The 25,700-nt window shown below is 48.0% G+C and overlaps 1 protein-coding gene across 2 annotated transcripts in view; it reads left to right on the forward strand.

Moving 5' to 3' along the window:
• The first annotated feature begins 8,904 nt into the window (after nt 1-8,904).
• The window catches only part of plxna1b (plexin A1b), a 170,232-nt gene continuing 153,436 nt past the window's right edge, over nt 8,905-25,700 (forward strand). For both annotated transcript variants that reach the window (XM_030374090.1, XM_030374092.1), the window contains exon 1: nt 8,905-9,100. The gene's annotated coding sequence lies outside the window, so the exon portion shown is untranslated. The remainder of the gene's footprint in view (nt 9,101-25,700) is intronic.

Below are 25,700 nucleotides of genomic sequence, written 5' to 3' on the forward strand. Positions count from 1 at the left end.
ATTTAATTAGCACAATTAATTCCCCAATAAATGTTAAGTGCTTGGCTTTAAAAAGTAGAATTAAACGCAAACAGCAAAAGACCAAGGAAATTACATTTAAAAAATAAATATAATTGTGGGTTTCACATTTTCACAGAAACAAAAAAATAATCTCTATTGACGCCACACTTGCAAGATGGACACGCCCATATGTGATGGCACTATAGGGTAGATTGCCAAAAAGCTTCTATTTTGTAAAATATTCATACTAAATATTCATAATAAATGCGATTTGTACTATTTCCACCAAAGCTGAAATGTAAGCTGGAACTGGTGCCTTCTAACACTTTCATCAGCCGAGAATATGCCTGCACACTATAACTGTAATTATATTGTGCTATAAGAGTCGATTTAGTACCTGCTGTGAATCTTTCTTCTCTTCCAATATTTTTGGACTTCATCTGTCATTGAAACATTTCTGATGAGACAATATCTCATCAAAACTAAGTAGAACTATACTTACTAAATTCCATTAGAAGAGTGGATTTTTCCTGCTTTTTTCCCCAAAGGCCGCGATGAATACTGTGCAGATATAAAAGATTCATGCAAGTATTATGCATTCTATTTAACTCCATATTTCCACGTCAAATTGCTGCCCATCCACCAAATCTATTTTCAGTCCATTCATGTAAATGGCCTTAGCCCTCGACTAGCACACACACACACACACACACACACACACACACACACACACACACACACACACACACACACACACACACACACACACACACACACACACACAGACACAGACACAGACACACACACACACACACACACACACACACACACACACACACACACACACACACACACACACAGTAAATAACCCTGGCCATTCAGGTGTGTGTCACTTGAGGATCCCCTGGTTGGCAGAGATATGCCCCCATCCTCACGCATCACTTCCTGCGTGACTGCTCCAAACAGGAAGTAATCAGGGAAGCTGTCCCTCCAGATAGGCCGATGGCAGGCAATTGTTTAGCATTTAAATAACACCCCGTCCTCCCGTCTCCCTCCAGAATGAAAATGGCTGCTCGCCGTGCGCCGTAGCCTTCCTAGCATAACCTAGCAGATGCTGTTGTTTTCCAGGTCGGAGCGGTGTGTGGTTGAGTGGCTCCAGGACAGCAGTGAGTGAGGGGCACTCACTGTCCTGACAGGCCTGGAGATGGGGGCGCTGAACTGAGGCTGGCCGTCCCGCGCTTGCGCCCACTCCGCCCGCACTCCATCTCTTCTCTGCTCTCTAATGGATTCCCAAGCGGACAAAAGCCTCTGGTGAGCAAGGGGTGAGATTCTACTTGAATCTGTGCGTGTGTCTCTGCGTGAATGTGTTTTGTGTGTGTGTGTGTGTGTGTGCGTATCTGTGTGCGTGTGCTCACGTTTGTGTGCGTTCGTGTGCATGTTTGCGTGTGTGTGTGTGTGCGTGCCTGTGCATGTTTGCGTGTGTGTGCGTGCATGTGTATCTTTGCGTGTTTGTGCGTGCCTGTGCATGTTTGCGGGTGTGTGCTGGCGTGTAGATCTTTACGTGTGTGTGCATGTTTGCGCGTGTGTGTGCATGTTTGCGCGTGTGTGTGCATGCTTGTGCGTGCGTGTGTGTGCATGTGTGTGCGTATTGCTGGATGTTTCTCCAGGAGACCTCAAAGTCCTACCATTGTTGGTATTCTGAGCACTCACTCTCCTGATTACATATAAAACATCTTCCTACGTCCCTTTGAATGGATTCGTGCAACATGACTAATGACAGCGGGATTAATGAATGCACTTTGGTGAAAAGCATGATTATATATATATTGTAATCATGTAGAGCAACATAATGAATGATAAAAAGGTTTGAGCCATGAATATGAGGTGAAATTATGATAGGGTTGAAAGCCTCTAATGTCTTGTTCCAAACTCAAAGCTATAATCAAAGATATAATAAAAGTTATGTGTATTGGATATAGATGTATTGTCATTAAAAAACATACCTCCTCTAACGATAATCACCATAGTATCTCTATTTGTGTGTCGCTTGAACAGGAACTATTGTCGAGAGATGAGGAAAGCATGTTTTTGAGGGACAAAATGTAATTGTCCTAATGGGTCTCCATCCGTTTTATTGTGATGCTCGTCATTGGTAACATGAGTGTGAAACAAAGTAAAGGGCTCCACTCTGACTTCGAGAGAAGAACAGGAGAAACTTCACTATCCTTAGCCTTCACTATCCTCCTCTGGTAACTAGGCAACCCCTCTTGCACAGGCGGACGCGAGCCAATAGGAAGGGACCTTAAACGTTCTTACAAATATACCCTCATCCTTCCAGCGGTGAGCAGGCAGGCCTGACACTGAAAAATAAATCGTTGAACGATGATTGAACCGATGAGCAATTAAACAAACAATGGTTAAAATGTCTCAAATCATTCATTATGCAGGATTTTGGAATCCAAATGTTTTCACTTATTTTCCATACGTTTAATTTGAACTGATAGATAAAAAAAGCCTGTGTTCTTGAGCCTTAGTAATTAAATGAACATTATCTCATATATTAACTCTCGAAAAGGTAATCGCAGGTTATGAGTAACCTTCATCTCCTCTTTAGAGATACAGTGGGTGCTGTACAATGGCTGACATTTCTTTGGAGAGATAGTGTAGTTTACCTTAAAAGTTTACCTTAAAGTTGTCCTTGAACATCACCAAACGCTTCCCGAACCTCATTGTAAAGCGACTGAATACTTTGTCATATTCTTTCTCAGACATATGGGGAAGATGTTGTTACTTAGCTATAATACCTTGGCCTTGAGTCGATAAATACGATCTACTCGCTTTCCAAAAAAACAAAACCAAAAAACAAGACTACCGCATCATAGCTTTTGTTCTTCCTTAGACATATGGGCTGATGATGTCACCCACTTAGCGATAATAAATTGGCCTTGAGTCAACGAGTCAGAGCCGCTCGCTTCCCGTCCCCCCCTTACTTCATGACGAAATCACGACTACCAGTGTGTGTGCATACCAAACACCGCCTTAATGTGTTGGAATGGAGCCTGCTGTTCCATGCGGGGCCGGCCCACTCGGAGGCCCTAGGGGGCTGGCGGTGGGCGCGGCGCCCCCCGTGGGAAGACTACAGCTGGGGGGCCTGCGCCGCCGAAGACCCTCTGAGATCCGGCAGAAGTTGGCAGCAGGAGGCTGGGTATCAGGTTATGTCACGCGTTGTGTTGCCTCGTCAAGTCTGCTGGAGCAGCTGCATTTCTCCCTGTTAGCAGTGAGTGTCATCACAAGATCACCCTCATTCACCAGGATTCAAGCATGCGCTGTTGTTGTTGATGGAGATGTCATGTCACTATATGGGTGCATCAGTTTTTTTATTCCTTCCAGCCCCCGTGTTGTGGTTCCTCAGTTTTATGATGTCAACAATAATGAGGTCCAACCTATACGGCGATGTCCGCAGACATGCACGGATAGAATCGCCCTGACAACCACTCCATTTCATCCATTGCTCGGACTGTCGGACTGTCTTCAACCTTCTAATGTCTTTTGCTGATAACCACACACAAATACTAACCCAAGGACATCTTTATTTTGTGTGACGTTAACATGTTGACTCCATATTGTCCAAATGATCGCGGTAAAGATCACTAGAGGTTCTCCGACACATTCATGACGGGTATGACTCAGAACGGGGGAGCCTGCTAAAACTGGTGTATAATAATCAACAGGCTGTGTCATGTTCTGGGTCTATCGGTTCTCTGCGTGCAGTGTCCATCTCGCGTATTGTCCCCGAGGCCACTGGGAGGCCGGCGGAGCTGTCTGTCTCAACACGCGCTCCCGTGCCCTCTCCACCTCCTAAATAATTCACAGGGGAAGAGGAGACGTCAACTCTAGTATAATTACTGTGGGAGGGCGACAGGCTCCTCTGTCAAGGACGAGATGCACAGTGCTGTGGGGAGAGAGGGGGAGAGAGAGGGGTGCTGGCTAAACGACACTGGCACACTCTGTGGCACGACAGTTTCCAAGACCAACCAGGAGCCGTTGACACGTGGTCAAATACAGGGTAATTGGAAGGCCTCTTGTGAAATGTCCCCAATTTTACCTCCTTCAGAGCACTGCTTGTTCTTTATGAGATGTAATAATAGCGTTGTGATAGGAAACGCGGGGAAAGGTATGGGTTATCGACCTCCACTCCTCCGCCCGCGTCCCTGGGTGTTCATGTCCCTTCTCCAGTTCTCGCAGTGCATCGGCGACGACGCAACGCTATCCATCACTGTTAGGGAGGAAGGCAAGAGGGATCTCCTTTCAGCTGCAGGCCCCAGCTGATATGACACAACCTCTTAGTGTAACACATTCAGAAGCCCCCCCACCACCAAAACCATGTCCTGCTTGGCATGCGCATACCTGCCAAGATGTGACTAAAACTGTTACCGTCACCCCGGTCTGAAACCAGGCCTGGGCCAAAGCGCTTGGCAGCCTGCCACCAGCTCCAGATTCCGTGAAAACAAAGTATCCTCCTATTCAAAGTAGAGATAGTTTTGACACCAGCTACATCATCCCCCCAAATAGGTGCTGTTCTGCATAGTTCTGGAATGAAAGCGAAACCAGTTCCTACAGAATGGGAAGGTTCTCAGGGCTGGGATAAGGAGCAGATCTCCTTACGTCTCATGTGTTGTGCCCCCAAATACCCCGGTAGAATACTTCCTGTTGTGTGCTTTCCCACTAGACTTCCTTCCACTTCCTCATGCCACCTCTTTGACCTCTTGTTCACCTCCTGCAATGTTTACATTGCAGGAGTGTTTTCGAATTAACCCTAGGCCCCACGCAAGACAAGCTCATGTAACTTTGAATTAAATCAAATATGTAGAGTTGAATGAAAAGATGGTGTTTGGCAGAAGAAAATCACAGACCTCAAACACCAGGGAAAAACCTCAAGTGTGTGCATATTGGATAAATGCTGGGAGAGGATACCAATTTTCTTTTGTAAGTGTATGAACTTTTCTCCAAGGTTTTAACATCATCAGGTTCGTCTCCACGTTTATGATGAATAAATGAAGGTTATTGAAGTTCTGTTCACTTGCAGTCATGGGGATGTGATGCTTGTGTTGCAAGTGCAACACTTAGAATTGGGATGAAGTCATCGTCATGGCCCCTATGACGGCAATAATATTTACAGGCTATTATATGAGTGTCATTCATATTCATCACACTAGTTTATGACCATTATCCGATTTTATCTCACTTCAATTTATGGCATGGACTGCTTTTTAAAGGCACCATTTGTAGCCGTTCTCAGACTATTTTACATTTTGAAGAAGGACCAGCACACCTCTAGAATGTAATTATAATGTCATTATAGAAGAATAAATGGTATCACAAAAGATTGGAGGTCACGAGAAAAGGTAGTGCGGGCGCCTAACCATGCCTAACCCCAACATAACTCACCCCCAATGATGTATCACAATGCAACGTTCGTCGAATGCTAAACAGTGAAATAAATCATTTTCTGAGTTTGATTCTAGAAGCTCAGGTGTCATTTTTCTCAAGCTTTGCATAAGATCACATCATACTTGCCAAGAATGTGTTCTCTTTGGTGAATGTGATCTTTCCCCCCTCAACATAACAACAGATGTTCCAGCTGAGCGTACATCCTGACGCTGAACAGGTGAGTCCCATAATGGATGCTAATGTGGCGGATCATGCAGGAGACAGTCCCGGTGGTGTACGCTTACACCTCATTGATAAGTGAGGTCTATGAAGGGAGGCACGATACGTTGCGTGTCCAGTGATCCTGTCTGTGAAGTTGATGCAAATTAAAGAACAGGTCCCCGGAGTCTTCAGGATTTCTCTGCAACTAAAATGCACATTCATTATTAAAGTGGAGATGTGTTGTTTAGTCATATTACCGTTGACAAGAGCGCCATAGGCACTTCATCACTTGATGTCTCCAGGCGGAAGCCAGTGATCGGCTACTCCTCTGATGATAATTAGATGATTTATCTTTGACAATCTATTTTCAAGCATAATCAATCAATGTTGATCAGCCAGTGGCACATATTAAAACAAATAACGTGGTCATGGAAATGTCTATGTTAAAAAGTAAAATAATACCAGGATCTGCCCGGACTTTGGGCATTACAGATATAACCAGTCAAAACATCCTATTATTCCCATAGTAGCTGATTAAGCTTCAACAAGTGGGCTACAGCTGTGTAGCGTCTCGCGGCAGAAAGATGGATAGCATATTGCATTGCCATCTGTTAGCATTTTTTGCTATTACGAATGTGTGTGTGTGTGTGTGTGTGTGTGTGTGTGTGTGTGTGTGTGTGTGTATGTATGTATGTATGTGTTTGTGTGTGTGAGTTGAGTGCTACTTCTAAATGCCAGGTAATGGCTTGTCTACAGTCCTGATCTACAATCGAGGGCCGTAGCGAGCCCAGATGGCCTCGTTCCACCGGGCTCTCCGTTTCTAAGGCCCCAAATGAGATTGGAGTGATCGTATGAAATTATCAGACAGGCTTAGCTACAGGATTAGCCGTGGCTGTGCCGGCTAATAGTTAGCAATGGGGCTGTTAGCCAATTATAACTTCATTATCCAGTTAGCTAGTGCTGTGTCATCGTGGGTTACAGGGGTCATGACAGCTGTATTTACCTTCTACGGCCTACGGTGTATTAAGGTTTGGCAAATGTGGGCCAGACGTCTGTGACATATTATGTCTGTGAGAATTGGCGATATTGATTTTCAATTGTCAGATTCGACATTGACCGTGGAGGATATTGAATCTTCTCGTGGACACAGGAAGCACTGCTGATCCCATTAACTCTAGCTTAAAATAACCATTACTTTGTTTTTTTGCCAGCTTACAACTGTCTCAAAATGTTTTTTATTAGCATACGATATGTGAAAATGGTTTCTCTCTCTGTGCATGAGAGGACCCCGGGTAAGAAAGAGCTGGACTAGTCTGACGATAATATACTGGGTTTTGTGTTTCCAGACTATATTAATACACACGCAAAAAACACTGGTGTGATGTGTGTGTGTTTATTTATGCATTATTTGTGCAAGCTTGTGTGTATGTGTGTGTGTGTGTGTGTGTGTGTGTGTGTGTGTGTGTGTGTGTGTGTGTGTGTGTGTGTGTGTGTGTGTGTGTGTGTGTGTGTGTGTGTGTGTGTGTGTCTGCGTATGTGTGTGTGTGTTCAAGGACGGTTGGGAATCCTCTTCTTCCCAGTGATCAGTCAGTTTTATATCTCTGCTCACTTAGTTTGTTCTTTTCACCAAACGCAGGTCCATTAATACTGTATGAATTGCAGACAGCAAGGGAAACAACGAACCAAGCAAGCCCTGCTACAACGTGCTTAATATTCTCTGTGCTTTCAGGCCAAGCTGCCCGGCCAGTTGACTGTCTGGTCAAATCCGGAGAGCCAAGATTAATCTCCCCCATTTAAAAATGTGAGAGTGAATCAGTTAACACTCTATGCAAATCATGTGGCTACATATACAGTTCTTTAGTTAGATATCATAGACCAGACGCCCCTTTGAGAGCATGGGATTAGGAGAATGAAACACAATGTTTTACCTGAGATCCCTTTGAGCCACAGGGTTTTTCGGTTGAAGGCAGATTGGTCTTTGGATGAAACAAGCACACATTTACTATCAGGCAGGAATCCAGTTGTGGTGATAAAAAAGGATCTCTCTCTGCCTCTCTCCACAGGTGTACTATATCCTGTATCCTATATACTATATCCTGCTACTGCTGTATTTCATAATCTATAGCAGAGGTTACTGTTAGTGTTATAAATTAAACTGGTTCAACCGGGTTGAACAGTGTGGCGACAATGGACTGAGAGAATGACAGAATGTGGCAACTACCACAGAGTAAGGGACACAAAAAGCTTTGTTAGCATGGTGGCTACCACCTGCTCCTTCTTATTGAGTTTGTTAGGCTTAGTTGACCTATTAAACTCTAACGCTGACCACGTGGTTCTCCTGAAGCCACCGGACTCACAACCCTCTCTATTTCTCTCTCGCACACACACACACACACACACACACACACACACACACACACACACACACACACACACACACACACACACACACACACACACACACACACACACACACACACACGCCCAGGTGGTGTGGTAAGTACCACACCATGCTCTCTGGTCTCCCGGGTGCAATTGGTAACGTGAGCTGCCTGTTAGTATAACTGAGTTATGCCAAAAGCCTTCTTGCCTCGGAAACAAATTGGAACGACGCCCAATACACACTTTGTCAAAGCTCTCGATACTAGCTGACACGATGATAGATATATTGAAATTCCGCTCTGCTTTCAAAGTCACTTTCGAGGGTCTTCAGGGTGCATATCCCAACGAGAGGGTGGTAGAAAGTGGGCCAGTCCAACCGAGTGAATCATGCACCCAGGATGTGTCTCCTAACTGTCACTTTAGGATATGGCAGCCTCGCCTCTTCGTGGATTGTATCAACCAAATGAAACTTGAAACTGGCTGGTTGATGTAAGTAGCACAAATATTCCCGATATGTGTCATTGTTGATGTTCCATTAATAATGTTATGAATGTAATGTTGTGATTCTGTTTCATGTTCCGGATTCAGCTTTTTGTTGTTTTTGTTGTTGTTTTGCTTCCAATGTCAAGGTAGACTCTCTTTTTCTCACTCAAGTCTCATTAATGGCATTTCATGTAACAATAAGAGTTTGGTGGCAACAATATTGCCATAAAACATCTCTAGATTGGATAGGCATTTTTGGAGCTGTGGCAGCAGGGGGAAAAAAAAGTAACCACTAGATGTGGTTCTGTCTCATCAGCAATTGACCCAACAACGCCCTCCATTGGCTCGGCGGCGCACTGAAGCGACGGAGCACATTCCACGGTAACTCGCGCCTCCTGTTCACATGGAGGAGGCTGGAGCTGCTCCCACTCTGCTGGAACCCGAGCTGCATTCCTCCTCATTCACACGCAGGGCAGCCGCCGAAGCGAGCACGACTACTCCGTGACGAGAGTGGAAATGTCTCCAAGTTTTGGAATTTAAACCATGGCAAGGAGGATATCTATTCAACGAATCACTTAAAGCTGTGAGTATCACGTCGATTTGGGTTACAAGTTTCCATCTGAGGTGAAATGTGGAGGGTTGCGGATAAAACATACGAGTGTTTTTTCCTTCCTCCGTGTTGCGAGTTTGCGTTCGTCTTCTTCTGCTCGTCTCGCCGAAAGCTATTCTGTACCGCTGGCGCTGGGTGTATGGTCGGCGATCCGCGAGTTTGAAGCGGTCGACTGCAAACATAGCATTTGACAAGGCTTTCCTTAAACCACTCAAGTGGATTTAATTCTTCAATGCAGCAATCGGTGGTCATTTTGTCAGACCAGTGTCTCTGTAAATCAGCACCGAGAACCCCAGAGTGACCAGCACACAAGTCCGATTGATCATCCACAAAACTCCGATATTTAGACTCGCTGGCTACAACGTGCTTTGCTTTATGCTTTATAATAGTAGCCAGGGTGTTCCTCAGCAAAACCTTGATCCATACTACAGACCATTGATTATTATTCTGTCAACAATTTGCAGAACACGCTACGTTTCACCTACCAACTAGTTGTAGGCTAATCCCTAAAGAGGGATCGCGGTTTTATTGAGCTCTGTTCCTGCCCTTATCGCCTGTTTTTAAAATAGGTTACCACAAAGAATAACATCCACTGGGTTTCTAGGTGGTTTGGAGTGCGTAATGCTGTTGCATGGCTCAGAGAAGGAATGTCACCACCATACATAATTATAGGTTTTCACAGACTGACAGTGACTGTGTCGCCGGGAAAATCATCCCTGTGTGGCACTGGGAAGCACGCGTTTATTTAGATGAGATTCGTTGCATGCCTGTTCGCGTTTAATGGCCCAGGCTATATACTTTGGGCTGTATTAATCTCTAAATGGACATATGGGAGGAGTGTTGTATTTCTCGAGGGGACGTGGTGGTGGGGCTGCTTTGTAAAAATAAAAAAAATCGATTACCCAATTAGCTTTAAAATAATTAGAAATTGTGTTGGTGCTGTGAAAAGAGCGTTAATCTGCTAACGAATGAGAGGCAATTTGTAAGCTTTGTTACATTCGACAGCAATTGAATTCCGTATTGAGCTCCGATAGAGTGTTGCAAGCTGTGGGTGTGTGTTGGGTGTGCATCAGCTATCGGAAATGCTCCTATTCCCTTTTTTCTTGGATTCTCAGCAGTTGTATTATTTTAAATGGAACATGGAATAACAATCAGGGCCAGCCCGATCTATACACCGGCTAATTTAGTTTCAATTCAAAGCCTGTAGCCTGCCTACCCCTTTTCATGAATCTCATTAATCCTATGCATAATTTTAACCAGTTGTTATGTGGTGTGTCGTTGCGATTTGACCCCGATTTTACCACTATGCTGTCAAGGAGCGGCGTCTCACTGACAACTACATAAAACAACTTTTCATATGCAAATTAGGCGCCATATCAAGCGTGACGTCAATGTTAGTTTAAAAGGCGGCAGTAGGTACACACCGCGCAACGACATGCTCTTCCACCTCTTAGGATCTGATACAGGCTAGGGACCACTGCAATTCATCACAGTGCGGTCGACATGGCTTACATTCGCAGTGTGATTGCCTAAAAATGTAATTGGACGGGGCAATGTTTCCTGTTATATTACAAGTGGTCCCCTCTCTACATAAACGAACAATGCAAAAAGAACATCGACCTATTTTTCAGCGTGATAATTAAACAAATCGCTTTGGAAATTGCATTTGGGTGTGGTGTAGCCGTCTTAAATTCTTCTATTAAACCATCAATGGAATCAGTGATTTAAATGGATTTAGAAAATGTCTCTTATTGAAACGTGACAAAATACCCTGCTAAGAAATAAATTCCATTGGCCAGTGAGAGGTTATACAGTCTACTAAGTATTTCTCTGAAGTTTGAGATGCATATTTTCTGGGTGTAGCCATCCTGAAGACAGTCGACGAATGAGGACCCTGCTCATATGCCTGTCCCCATGCACATTTAGTTTCTAAACATATTGTGCTGCATTTGGTTGACCAATCGCTTTGTTAATATTCACTACGTGATCATTGCATGCATTATGCCTATCTAACGGGAATTCAAATGTTCAAAGTAACTGCTTTGGTTTCTGTTTCCATTTTTTGCCCTAGTGATAATCAGCTCATTATTCAAACAACAAAGACTTGATAAGGCAGACTTTAAAACATGATAAGGCAGTTGATTGATAAACTCATAACTTGATAGAGTGTGTCTGATGTGAGTTTACATGTTTATCCGGAAGCTTGTTCCACCTACTGTATATCTAATCTATTACTGACTAGCCAATGTGATGGAGAGCACTGTGATCACACCATCAATCAATCAATCGATACAATTTCATTTTTGGCACCTTTCTGGTTATTATGGTTATTTTGCTTCTGCTTCGTCTACGACCTTGTATGGAATTTCACATGAAAGCTATCAGTCGAGCCAGAAAATTACAAGCAGTTTCCCCGGCAATCTCCTCCAATTATGATAGAAATCTCCCCACAATAGACCGGCCAAGTCATGCGTTTTCTCTTGTCTGGTTGGGCTCATTTTAGACCATGCCACGGAGGCCAGACCTATGATGTCCAAAGTTAGGAATCCAAGCTGACATGTGCACTTTGCACCCCTCTGGCTTTGCCTTTGTCACTCTGGACAGCCGACCCCAACCCCCAGACCGGCTTCCACCCCTCTCCCCATCACAGCATTCCTCTACACTTCCTTTTTTGGCGAGTGGCACGGTGAAGTCGGTGTCTAATTAGAATGCAAATGGGCCACAACGCGCAAATGGCTTTTCACACGTGAGAATTGATTCCCAGTGTAGCACCAGGATAACTCGGCTCAACGCTAGCACCCCTCTAAACGTCCACTTAGCCGCATATTGCCCAAATAGGGGAAGAGCTGGAAGTAGCTGTGTAAAGCGCATAATGTATCCATGAGGGGACGTGCTGAACCTGAGCACAAAGCCAATGCTGCTCTGTACGCTATTGGAATGGAGTGGCTGTATAGGTGAATACAATAGATTGCGGTTTCGGAGTGCAATTCTTTAGGGGTGTGTGTGTGTGTGTGATAGGATTATACTTGGCACTCCTCTTCCAGTTTTCCTGGACTGTCAGACATTTTATACGAATGTGACAACCTCATCCGTAGGTCTCTCTCTCTCTCTCTCTCTCTCTCTCTCTCTCTCTCTCTCTCTCTCTCTCTCTCTCTCTCTCTCTCTCTCTCTCTCTCTCTCTCTCTCTCTCTCTCTCTCTCTCTCTCTCTCTTCCCCCCCCCCATTTCCTCCACAGCCCTTACCCTAACCTGCCAATCAAGATGGCCTGGGTTTTCTCTCAGTCTTTTGGTCTATTCCTCTCTCCCTGTCAGTCCTATACAGTTTACCTCCCCCCATTCAGGTGGCAGTTTTCTAGCTAGCATCTTCCCTTTCTGTTGCTATGCTCTGCTCTCCTCTCATTCTTCTCCTACTCTCTCTCTTCCTCCTACTCTTTCTTTCCCTACTCTCTTCCCCCTCCTTCAATGTCCACACGCACGCACGCACGCACGCACACACACACACACACACACACCATCTCAGAGCTAGCTGTGGTATGGTTGGGTGAATGTGGTCCCTCTATCACCACCCCCTGAGTTTGTGTTGAGAGGAGGGAATGAGAGAACCCTGGTCCCTGGTGGCATCATACGCAATACCAGATCTGGTGTCTTGACCCATACATAGAGCGCCCATCCCTTAACCCACGCATGTGTGTGTGTGTGTGCGTGTATAGGGGGTTGCTTGCTAGCCTGGTGGGCATAGCAGCCGCTGGAACACAGCATCTGCTGCTGGCGTCTGGTAGCTGGCGGAGCCCCTCTCTTTATTACATGGGTTTTCATTTGTGTCAGTCTCACTAAGGAGGTTAGCGGAGCGCTGCTCGTTCCCGCCGCCTCGCTACTGGGGAACCTCCCCCCTCCCTCCCCCCTCCCTCCCTCTCTCCCTCCCAACCCCCCGGACCCACCTGCACCGAGCATGCCGCCTGTCGCTTATCCTCTCTGTTTTTGGAACCCCTCTTTGGGTAAAATCTGTGTCCTAGCCCCACTGCTCCTCACCAGAACCCCTGTTCCTCACCCTCTTGGTGTTTCCCCGTGGTTCCAACCTTCCTATTGGTTTCCCGTTCCGCTCCCTCCGTCTCTCTCTGAGCGGCAGTGTTTCCCCCAGGGTTGCCGTGGCGCCATGAGGCGTGGAGTTATTCGCCGCTGCCGTGATATTGGAAATCACTAAATAGGGACCAGCATTAGGGCTTTACCTAAAGTCAGTCAGTGTGTGTGTGTGTGTGTGTGTGTGTGTGTGTTCGCTCGCGGATGCCGCTTTTAATAGAAGTTCTGCTCCTGACTGACTGCTCGTCCCCCGGTAAGGAGCTGGGAGCGACAGGCGGCGGCCACTGCTGTCGGAGCAGGACCGCTCGCTCGCACAGAAAAGGTAACGCCTGAGGGGCGTGCGACCATCGAGAAACACTCGCCGCCGCGAAATAGGAGGTCAATTAAAGGCTGTGCTGAGCTGAGTGCCCAGGGCCGGGCGCTCCTGAAGGAGCAGGGATGTTGTTCCGACCGCGTCGCCGGTGGTTCCTCCCCTCGGCAGAACGTGTCGGGGAGTAGTTCTGAGGATCATGACATGGCCGCCTCGCTCCTGCTCGACTGTCGTAAAAAGCCTTGACCTTTTGCTGAAATAATATCAACCCTCGGCCATCTGAGGCCCAGCTCTGCTCTTCCATATCAGCAGGTTATGGAAGGTACAGAACGTAAGGCTTCTTACAGGAAATGGCTGTTTCTTTTGGAATACAGCCCAAGTTTCTCTCTCTCTCTCTCTCTCTCTCTCTCTCTCTCTCTCTCTCTCTCTCTCTCTCTCTCTCTCTCTCTCTCTCTCTCTCTCTCTCTCTCTCTCTCTCTCTCTCTCTCTCTCTCTCTCTCTCTCTCTCGCTTGCCGTGTCTGATGTGCTCATCCGAGTGAAATGACTGTTATGTATAATTAATTTTACCCCTCTCTCCCAGTGTATTTTTATCGCCCACTTTTACCATTCTTCAAAGGACCCCTCCCCCGCATTCGTCCTCCACAGTGCCTGCTGAAAGTGACAGCTGCTCTGGTATGGTTATGGGGGGGGTTGATGCATTTGAAGCAGGCACTAAAAAGGCTACTCACATCAAGACGACTCGACGAATAGGAGAACAAAAATTATTTCCTTTTTGCCCTGACACTATCAAAAACCTGCCTGCTAATCTGGCTGCAAATTGAAAAAAAATGCCATCTCTCCCCCCCACCCAACATCACCACCACCATCTCGAATGTGGCCCGTGTGTCGTGTTTGTACATGAAGCACCGCTTTGTTCAAAAGGCATGTTGAGGAGTTTAGTGGGAATGTAAAGCAGCATGCACAGAATGATTTAAGTAAGGCAAAAACAACAAATTGTATTTCATCCCCCCTCACTCTGTTTACACAATACTAGACAATACTATGGTTTTGGTAGAGTGGGCGGGGTAACAAGGCCTTGTGTCCTTGTAAAGTTTAAATGGAAATCTTTCATTATTAATTTTAACCATGAAGAAGACGACCACTGACATCACATCCTCCGTCCCCAGTGGTCGTGTTGGGTTTTACAGGCCGTCTGGTCGTACAACACCACAGATCCCCCAATCTGCCTCCATACATTTAGTTGCACTTTTCTTTTTCTTAACCCTGGCACTCACGCCGACTAACATCCACCCACAAACCCTTCAGCCAATGGCCTCAGCCTGCTCGTGTTTGTGTTTGAGGTCATTGGCTGCAGGGTTTGTGGCCCAGTGTGTGTGTGTGTGGGAGAGAGCTCCTGCCTGGCATGGCAAGACTCTTATCAGCATTCTAATCCTCTCCTGCCTGCGATCTCGCCACTCGACACTGACTCAGACAGGGCAGATTAGGGCCCTGTGAATCATGCCGAGGGGAATGTGGGGCACCCAGACTCAGAAAAAACAACCAAATCTCCTCCTTTCTGTTCCTAAACCCGTGGACAAGGGCTGGGGGGGAGGGGGAGGGAGGGATATCGATCACTTCTCCCAAGTCACTGGGTCATTCCTGTAAGACATGATATCGTGTTTTTATGGACACTCAGGCGTACCTGATATGTAATGAAATGTATTTAGGATTAGGATAGTACGGTGAAAGACTAATTTCTGGCTAATTCTGTCATCACCAAAATGTGTTTTCTACTATTATTAAAATCAAAAAAACACGTTACATTGCATTTGCGTCGGGAAGGTAGGCAGACGGCACAACGGAGACCCAATTGAAACGATCCCTCCTGACGCATCTCGCCAACTTCTCTCTTTTAAAGGTCACAATCTGTCAGCTTGGTCGCCTTCTCAAGAAGCGAGCCGTGTAGGTTAAAAGACGACAAGCGCTATTGAATTCCCTCACAAACCATTATGTCCCTCCAGAAACCCTGGAGCCAGGCAACATTGCCTTTACATCCACCCGGTATGTCACCTCCATGACAACCTCCTACTGTATGGGCTGGTGCCGGGTGGCTGATGGTGCGGATGCTGATGCAGTCACAGTTTAGATGAGAGGGCCTACTGGTTGTGCAATGTGCTCTCTGGAGACTGCAGTGTGTGTGTGTGTGTGTGTGTGTGTGTGTGTGTGTGTGTGTGTGTGTGTGTGTGTGTGTGTGTGTGTGTGTGCCTGCGTGTATTTGCATTGAGATAAGCAGTGCATTGTGGGATTGTGTATTCGTCGATATGCAAGCCGTGTAAACTGCTGCAGAATGATACTGCTCGGGACGGGATACAATCTACGGCTTAAAGTGTGTGTGTGTGTGTGTGTGTGTGTGCATTGGGATACTTGTATTAAATGCCTTGTTACAGACTGCGGGGTGAGATGAAATGGGGAGGAGTTAACCCCGGCATTTGTTGTGATAAATGTTAATGGTGCAGCGTTATCTAATTGGGCTCCTCCTCCTCCTCCTCCTCCTCCTCCTCCTCCTCCTCCTCCTCCTCCTCCTCCTCCTCCTCCATGTATGCATACCTGCATGCATACCTTGCTCCTGCCTTACATCACCCTCCAACCTCAGCCCTCTGCACTGCAGTCCCGCTTCCACCGCCTCCTCCAGCACCACCACCACCCCCACCACCACCACCACCCCCACCACCACCGGCCATAGTCTCTGTTATATTAACCATGGGATATCTTAAATAACTCACACAGCCTGCATTCCTCTGCCCCTGTAAATAAGACTAATAGAAGGCGGGCCTTTTGAAGAGGGCCACTTGGCCTGAGAAAGGCATGGCCGCGGGATAGCCCATCAATCATCAAGCTAGCTAGCGGCCTTGTCTGGCCCATGCATCGTGGCCATCATCAGAGCGGGGCTAGCCACCTCCACTCCCCCTGATCTCCCCCCCCCCGTTAGCGGAAGGAAGGGAGGCTAATTTCAAACAGGTCAATGGTGTGGTGTTGCCCCCTAAGGCACTCCAAAGGAGAGGTAGAGGGAGTGTTATGCATGTGTGTGTGTCTATGTCTGTCATAGGTCACAGGGTACCGTGCCATGCTCTTGTAATGTGTTCAGCTGCATACTTTCCCAACAGATGTTGTCTTGATTAACCACAGAGGTCTTCGTAGTTCACATTGCAGACTGTTGCATTTTTGTTCTGTATTAGATATCGACACTTGTTAATGGGGGTTCAGCTGTGTGCGAGCATGAGAAGGAAGGCGTGATGCGGGAGAACACCACTCAGTCCCTTTTTGTTTTTCCCTTTTTTTCTCAAAGTATGAGCCAGTATGAGCACTTAGTCCTCAAAAAAACAACAACGCAATCCTACTTCAGCAGCATAAGGGAGGGTAGATTTTGAGTAGCTTTCTCCCTAATTCACCATGGAGTGCATCCAAGCCCCTCACCTCTCCACACTAAACTCTTAGTGGCCACTTTCCTTGCGGCAGCTGTGAGGCTCATTCTGGGCCCGGCTTAGAAACAACTAAACGCTGTTTGACTTCATTGGAAACTGTAGCTTTGGCTGCGAAATCTGCCGGGTCACCGTTGCCAAACAGAACGGCCGCAAAACCAGCATCGAAAGGGAGATAAAGTTAAAATAATGGCCTAAAGGCCAACATTACACTACAAAACCCCCAAGATCAACCTGCCGCCCGTTGGCCCAGGGTCTTTAAGCTGAGTCATAAATAACGTTGTTGGGAGGTGAGGTTCAGAGGCCTAGTGGTATCTGTTCCACCTCTCTGTGAGTTGGGCTTCAGAGAGAAGCTCCCGACCTGTCCGTTGGCAGGGATACGGCGGTGGAGGTACAGACAGTTCTGCGCCTCCTACCAACGCCCCCTCCTCCTCCTCCATCCACTCTTATTCCGTCTCCCTCCAAATCACCTTCTCCCTGCCTTTGTGCTCCTCTTAAAGGGTTAAAGAGAGCGAGAGAGGGCAGCCCTCAAAAGGGTTAAGAGAGAGAGGGAGGGAGGGAGGGAGGGAGGGATGGGGGGGGGGGTCATGAGGAGTGGTCCCCCCCCCCCCTGCTGTTCCTAGCCTCTATTGTTCATGGCCATTGTTGAGCCGGGCAGCGTGTCGAACCGCCGACACACGTACACAGACTCTTCCCCTTCCACCGTCGGACCCCACAGCGTCCCGGCGGTCTTCTCCCTTCCTCGCCGGCAAGCATCCAAAGCGGAAAGGGGGACTGTTATGACGGGCAGAATTATGCTACCAACTGCCCAGTTCAACCTGCAACCCACCACTGGCCCAGTCCCTGCGGAGCTCGAGCTGAGGCTTCACCTCTGCGGGGCTGAACGTGGCGTCCGCAGGAGTTTCGAGAAGCTCCCTGTGCTTCTGTTTGTGGGTTCGTGTGCATTTCCTCCCCTCAGCGGAAACATGTGGTCTGGGACCATAAACACTAACCGCCACGAGCAGCATGGTGTGCCGAACGGTGGTGGTGAGTTCCTGGCCTAATTATTTTGCCAGACCTGGTCTACCTCTGTACTAAAACAGATCCTTTTTACCCCGAGGGGAGTTGGTGGGCTTTTAGGTCTCCTCTCCTCTCCCCCGGGGAGAAGAGGCAGCCAGGGACCGGGGGAGGAGGAGCACTGGGGGTTATTGCCCTCCTGGCCCCCAGACAATGCAGGAACACTGTAGGGTGGGGAGGTTTATAAGAGCGGGGGGGTGGGGGGGCACTTCTTGGATTGGATAAGGAGGCACTGAGATTGGGGGGAGAAGAAGGGAGGGGGTGGAATGGAATGGGGGGGGGGGGGGGTCAAAGGTTACACTGATCCCTCTTGAAAGGTTGGGGTGGGGGCTGTGACGGTCGGGTTATATTGGCAGGAACCATTTGTTGGTTTCTTGAGATGGGTGGTTGGTGGGGGGGTGGGGGAGAGGAGCTTTTGAGTGGGTGTGGGTTGGAGCCTCACATTGCTGTCCCATGATTGCTCCAGTTGTGCCAGGTCACCTCTGAACCCCTTGCGCTGACCTCCGCCAGGAGCTTTTTTCCAGAAGCCGAGGCACTGACGACTAATCAGAGGGTAACCAGGCGAGCTGTGTGTTGTTCTAGCACTTGTCCTAGTTTTAAGTTGGGTCCTCATCTCCTCTTCTATATCTTGGAGGAGGTGGTAGATTGTGTGTCTAATTGAACAGGGGTGGGGCTGCATACACACAGCTCAGCAGGTGGCCATCATGAAGGAATGCAGGGGCTTGGTCATGTCATTCAACTGTTGCCAGGTCAACGTATTCACCACTGGAATTGGGGGGTGAAAGTTGGGGCTGTGGTGGGTGTGATGTGCTGATGCGTGGCGGATGGGAGGAGCCATTCCCTCTCCTTGCCTCCCCTTCCTTTCCTACCGTTCCATTTTCTTTATTATTTCACTGGACCAGTCCTGTTCGCCAAGTACTGCAGAAGAATGTGGCCGTTCTGGTTTAGTGGTCAGCCTCACCATTGTTGTTACCTGTGTGTGACCTCATTTAGCCCTTAAGATCAGGATGTCATGGCTCTTGGCAGGCCACTGAGCCAACTCCCCCCCTCCCCCACTGCCCCCCACTGAAAGCAAACAATGGTATTGTCCAACTGAAATTTCTTCTTTCAACACAACACAGTGTAAGACAAACAACAACAGCCATACATGTAGGCCCTAAAATGGCACCATAATTGCCCCACATCTGCCGCTGCTCTACCCAGGTACACACAAACAACCGTAACAAGAAATCCATGACTGTGTAGATGTTTAATTTGTATCCCTTCAAAGAGGCCCACCTCATTCTACCCGTCAGTGGCTGCAGCAGCAGCAGCGGCAGACTTGGCCGGGGCTCAGACACATTCTGAGCAGCACATCTCCCCAGTCTGCCCGTAGCCTGAGCTCCGTAAAAGCTCTGAGCTCCTTTTTTCTTTTCTTTTTTTTTTCCTTTTGTAAAAAGGGAGGGAAACGCGAAATCTCAACAAAACGACGACAGAGCCTCTTCCTTTGCCAGGATCGACGGGGAGAGGCAGAGGAAGAGACGTTTGGAAGGAAGGAAGGGAGGGTGGGGTTGTGCTTGGCAAGTTAACGTTAAGCTAGCTCAGAACAGGGCTAACCGCGCCTCACGCATGACAACGATGTTGCCGAGCGTTGAGCCCCGTTTTTACGAGTAGAGAGGGGCCGTCCCATGACGGGAGCCAGGGTGAGGAAAGATGGAGGTGTAGGGGTGGTGGTGTGGGGGGGGGGGGGGGGGGGTGGACTTCAGAGAAGAAGGACTACATAAAAGTAGACCAGAAGCTGAGTCAAACTCAAAGGGAAGGACTGAGCGGCAACGTCGGAGCAGCTGCCCACGCTCACACCGCCGCCCAGCCCACCGCACAGTCGTTTATGACTCTTCTTTTATTTGGAATCCAAGCAGATGTTGTGGAGAGCGGGGGAGGGGTCGCTGCGGTTTTATTGGACATGAAGCCGGGGTTTCGGGGAAGGAAATGAAAGCTGGCCCCTTTCCTCCTGATTGGTGATTTGTCCTCGGTGTTGATGCCTCCTGGGTCGAAGAAACCGCGACTCCTCCAACCTCTCATTTCCGGTTCGTACCCGACAACGTGCTGGCCTCCTGATCTGGTAATATCCCCGGCCGAAGTGCCCTTGGGCAATACGTTTAACCTCCAGTAGCAGAGTACCTTTTAGCGGCGGCAACAGCACTTCATAAAGGGCAATACATTCGCACTGGTTAAACTTTTTCCCTCGCAGCCTTCTACACTCAAACACTTGTCCTTGAGAAGCACTTTGAAAGAGGAAAAAAAAGCGTCTTCTACCTGCTTAGTCATTCGGGGCATGTCCGGAGAAATGGTTGGCAGCTAAATCCTTTTAATTGTTCATTTTGTAAATTCAGTAATTCAGTGGCCGGGTGATTCGGTTCTTTGCCTATTTTAATTAGCTTAGTGCCAAGCCTGTCCTTTTGTGGCGGTTCTGTCGGACAAGGCCACGGCGTGCCAGCTGCGTTGGCTGCCACTGCCCGCCCTGCTCTCTGCTTTGAGGTGCTGCGGCGGCGGCGTGCATATAGAGGGGCTCTTTTTGTCCCTCTTTTCTCTTGACTTTTTCTCTCGCCACTCATCACATCTGCTGTCATCAGTGGGGAGAGAGAGAGATCCCATTCTGCTTAGTGTCTCATGTTCTCGCTCTCTCGCTCTCTCTCTTGCTCTCTCTCTCGCTCTCGTCCGCCCGCGCTGTTTCTCCTGTCCTTGATCACTTTGCCTTTCCGCTGGTCTCGCCCTCTTGCTCTCTCTCGCCTCGCTCTCTCTGGCGTCCTTGATCGGTTTGCCTTTCTGCCTCTTTTCTCGCCCTCTTTACCTCTCTGTCTCGCTCTCACCCTCTCTACTTTTCCCTCTGCCGCTCTCTCACCCTCTCACTCATGGTGAAGGGGACGTGATGAAAATGGCTGCTTAATCATGCAGAGAGGTCAACCAATCACGGAGCCCGGGCGTGTGATTTTAAGGGCCTTTTTAGATAGCACAGCGAGCAGAGGAGGAGAACGAGAGGGAGTGAGTCAGTGAGAGGGATGGACGGCAAATGTGTGAGCTGTATGCCCCCCCCCCCATTATCTGCCACCCCTCCGTCAGTTGTTCTGCGTCGACGCAGAACGTGGCCAACACACGCGCACACGCCGAGCCTCTCCAATTTACACACCTCATCAACAGATCTGTGGAGCCACAGCTCCCTCCTGATAATGTCAGCATGTTGCTCATGTCCTGTAAATGGAGCACACACACACACACACACACACACACACACACACACACACACACACACACACAGACACAGACACGGTCTGCAGGCAAGGCAGTTCCCACCTGAATGTCAATAGGAGAGTGACGGATGTATATGAGGAAGGGAAGGGCAAGGAGAGACCTCTCCACTCTCTCTGTTTCCTGTGCTCTCTCTCCCTCCCTCTCTCCTGCTGTCCCCCCGCCCTGCAGCCTCCCATTGCTCTGTCCCTCCCTCTCCTTCCGTGTTGACTGACAGCCCCTCCACCTTGTTAGCTGGTCAACACAGCTTCATATTTGATGCATAACCCATCCGGATTTGGAGGAGATTTTGACTTGGCTCACATGCTAATGAAACTTCCGACGTGTGGATCGATTGACATTCATGTGAGCCGTCGGATGGATTCACGGTAGCCTTCCAATGCACGCTCCAATATGCGGGAGGACGTCTTGTCTGCGGAAGCAGAAGAAGATGATGTCTATGTATAAAAGTGAAACAACCCCCATGAGAGTCGCGGGCTATTATTTAAAAGCTCATCCAAAGAAAATGTCCTCCGGCCAATTCCGACATTCTCTGGAACATGTTGATTCTGTTTTCCTCCTTGTAATGTAACACAAAATGGCAGAGTCATTTCCTATTGGAGCGTATAATCAGAGGTCCGTGGGTGTCGGAGGAGGACATACACGCGTGTTTCATTGCATTAGGATTCAGTATAACGGGAGATGTAACACTGTACTCCCTGCCTGCCGTGCTGTTTCCCAAAGTGTGTGTGTGTGTGCGTGTGTGTGTGTTGAGTACTTCTATTAAATAGCCTCTTGTCTGTTCTCTTTATTGCTCTCTCTCCCTCATTCTGTCTCTCTCTTTAGTTCCCTCTCACAGCCTCCCCAGCGCTCTGACCTTGTGTGGGCGCATGCTGATGAGCGCAGAGTGGATGCACTCGTCGAGCGCTCGTGTGCGTGTGAGTGTGTGTGTGTGTTGTGTATTGTGCGATTGTTGTGTAAATGCGGTGGGCCGCTAATTGACTGTCGGGCACGCCGCCTCCCCTTCAGCGGCTGAACCCTGCCCTCCAGCCGGTCCCGCGGGTCCTGCCAAGGGAATAGTCCGACCCCGCTCCGCCCCCCTCCGTCCCGCAGAAACGCTCCGGGGAGCCGCTCTGGCACCGTGCCCAATTGAGGATGGGCACTCTGTTGCCCCCTCCCTCCTCCCCATCTCTTGTCTGTCTGGCCGCCTAGCTTACTGTGAGGCTGGCCTCATGATTCGTTCCACAGCACTTCCTCTTGACAGAACATCACGCTCTTCCTGTTGAAGCTCTTTTGATGCGGCAGGTTTTTCCCGAACAGATAGCACTCCTTCTGATAGCAGATCAAATGTTGTCCCATATCGGCGGAATGAACATGAGCTTTATTATTTGGCAGATCCCGTTTGATTTATGAGAAAAAACGGCAACAAAATAAACCTGCCCCCGGGTTTTCAAACTAACATGGCCAATTTTAAACATTGGCTCTTGCCAAAATTCAACACTTCACTCTCCAAACACTCGAGAGTCGGCTCAAACATAGGCCTTCCGCCAAAACAATAGCATGTAGCAGTTGGTGCATCCATATTAGCATTTTTAAGCAAGCTTGTATTAGCCGACGGTGGCTATTGGCCATTATTTCTGATACGCACAAGAATTTTTTCAAAACTTGACAAAATTCACAATAAAATGGTTGGTTTCATGAGCAAAGTTTGGGGTCTTACTGGATAGCTTATTTTTCAAGCGCTTTGTTTTTCTTTCGCAGTCCTCTTCTCTCTATTTACACTCATCTTATGGTGTGTTGACAGTTGAAGTAATCCAACTGTGTAGAATTAGGTTCCAAGGGCCGGCTATAGCCCCTTCTCAACAGGCCTTCTGGTGCAAGCAGTAGTGTGGTTCATAGAATATAAACCAGGCGCGTTGTTTGAAATAACCCGGGATAACACCACAGCTTAGGAGATACACGGCTAAGTATGTACACCACTGTCGGGGGATATTCTGCGATTACATTAAGCAACATGCATTTAAAACTGTGTTCACACTTTTAGGAAAAAATGCTGCCTTGTATATTGCCTCGCCCGCTCCTGAATTTTCTCACACAAACAGACACACACTTTTACGCTCTTATCTACACAGTTGACTGCTGACTCACATCCAACACAAACACAGCGTATGACTTCCTGTGGTCGCGTTGTCCCAGGTCAGTTTATTGTTGGGCTGAGGTAAACATTACCCAGCGCAGAGGGGAGGAAATGACAAACAATAAAGTGACAAACTGACACTCTCCTTCAGCACTTTGTTTAGACTGGATACGCAAATGGCTGTGTGTGTGTGTGTGTGTGTGTGTGTGTGTGTGTGTGTGTGTGTGTGTGTGTGTGTGTGCGCGCCATGCAGCCACCGAAACTATTAGAGAATAAAGCAAACCAGTATGCTAGAGAATGACCCGCTGTGTGAAGATGGCTGCCTGCCAGTTCCTTCCCCTCCTACTTCACATAGCATCTGCATGCTGGCAGCCACCATATTCACTTTTTGCTGTTGTTCAGAACTGACGAGGATGTAGGAGGCATCACCAAGACACCAACAGTTAATTGAAGGATTCCTTTTTTTGCTATCGGTATTTTCAACTTCAGGTGTGGTTTTTAATTTGTCTTTTTTCAAAGTCTGATAGAATAATTGGTCATGCTTCTTAGCGCAGAGAGGGTCCGTATCTTCAGGGATTCTCTGGCACACGATAAGAGGTCTGCTCCACAACAAAGAGGCAGAAACAAGGATTTGACACCATGGCGCTCTACGCATGCACCTTTTGAAAACAACAAGGAGGGATTACCTATCCAGCTAAATAGCTTAGGCTCAGGCACAGCCTCTCAGCCTCCATACACATCTCGCTTTGTCTCTAACATTAGCATTTCCCAAATATTACCCACGCTCCAGTTAAAACCCCCAGTGTGTAGGATGTCTGAGCCCGCGACTAGACATCCTTTTTTAGCTCTTGTTTGATTCAGGTTATTTTTTTGTGGACATATTTTTGGTTTGTTTGCACTGCATGGTCAGACTGCAGTTTTGAGCTACTTTAAGTGCTCGCCCAATAGAAAAACGTTGATTTCCCCGGGTGGCTGCACGGAGCGATTCACCGGGAGAGATAGAAAGATAGAGAGGCAGGGGAAGGCGAACGATTGATTCACAGCAGAGGTGTTGTGGATGGTTTTATAAGTCGCTCAACATTAAAAGCAAACGTATTTCCTGTTGTGATGCTGCGGCAATCCTCACCTCTGCTCCGCCAAAGCAATCCACTGGCAATATGGCTTATTAAATTATATTGACTGTGTTGGAAAAACCGAGGGAGGGGTATGGCCCGTGGGTGCAGAGGGGGGGTAGCCTAAAGTGAACGAATGGGCAGAGAGAGAGAGAGAGAGAGAGAGGAATGAGAAAAAGGACGAGAGAAGGAAGAAAGATCCACAGAGATGAGAAATGGAAAAGTACGGGGGAAAAAAAGTTAAGGGAGGAGGAAAGAAACGGTTGGTGCCGGTGAGCAGGGAAGAGGTGAGCTAGCTCGCTCCTAGCTTCACTGCTAGAATTGCATCCAGGCAGTTTCGAGTCTGAGTCAGCAGGTGGTGAACCGGGACCCTTGTCTACGGTGTTGCCCCCCCAGGCACGCCGGTAAAATACGTGTATACACGCACACACACACAGACACACAGACAAACAGACACACACAGAGGGAAGAGAGACCTAGACAGAGTGTCAGAGCTGTCGCCCTGTCTCTCTCTCTCTTTCTCCCCAGCCGCGCAGCCCTAGCCTGTGCTACAGCAGTCGCGCAGCCGACCGCGGCTAATTAGTAGCTGCCGCTGCTGCATGGCCTTCCTCGGCAGCGCTGTGCTAAGCCCCGGCCCCGCTCCTCTGTGGGCTGTGACTGAGCCTGCTGGAACTTCACTCTGTAACTCATGGTCTGTGTTTGTGTTTTTTCCGTTGGTGCCAGCGTTCTTTGTTTGTGTGGGGCGGATCTGCAGATGTTGCAGGTGGAACAGGAAGCGTCTGATCTTCGCTTTGTGTTTGCGCAGTGGCGGTGGCTGCGGCTCTCTGCTCTCTAAACCTCCTCCACTGTCCTCCTTTGTTGAGCTTTTGTATCTCCTTCATCCCCTCGTCTCTTTGAGAGGAAAATTATAACACGCACACACCTTACCATATTATAGTACCATTCAAAATCAGCCTTTCTAATAACAGAAACAAATGGTGCCTGGGTGACCTCTTTCCCATCAATAATGAGCAATTATTATACATATAATAATCTACAATATACGTTATACAATAATTATGTCTCGCAATTATAGCAAGACATGATGACAGCTGAGACACTCAATGGGAGCCCAGGCTGCAAATGGCCCTCATGTTTGCTTCCTTCCTCGTGTTCTGGG

Source organism: Gadus morhua, chromosome 13 (assembly GCF_902167405.1).
Source record: "Gadus morhua chromosome 13, gadMor3.0, whole genome shotgun sequence".
NCBI lineage: Eukaryota > Metazoa > Chordata > Actinopteri > Gadiformes > Gadidae > Gadus > Gadus morhua.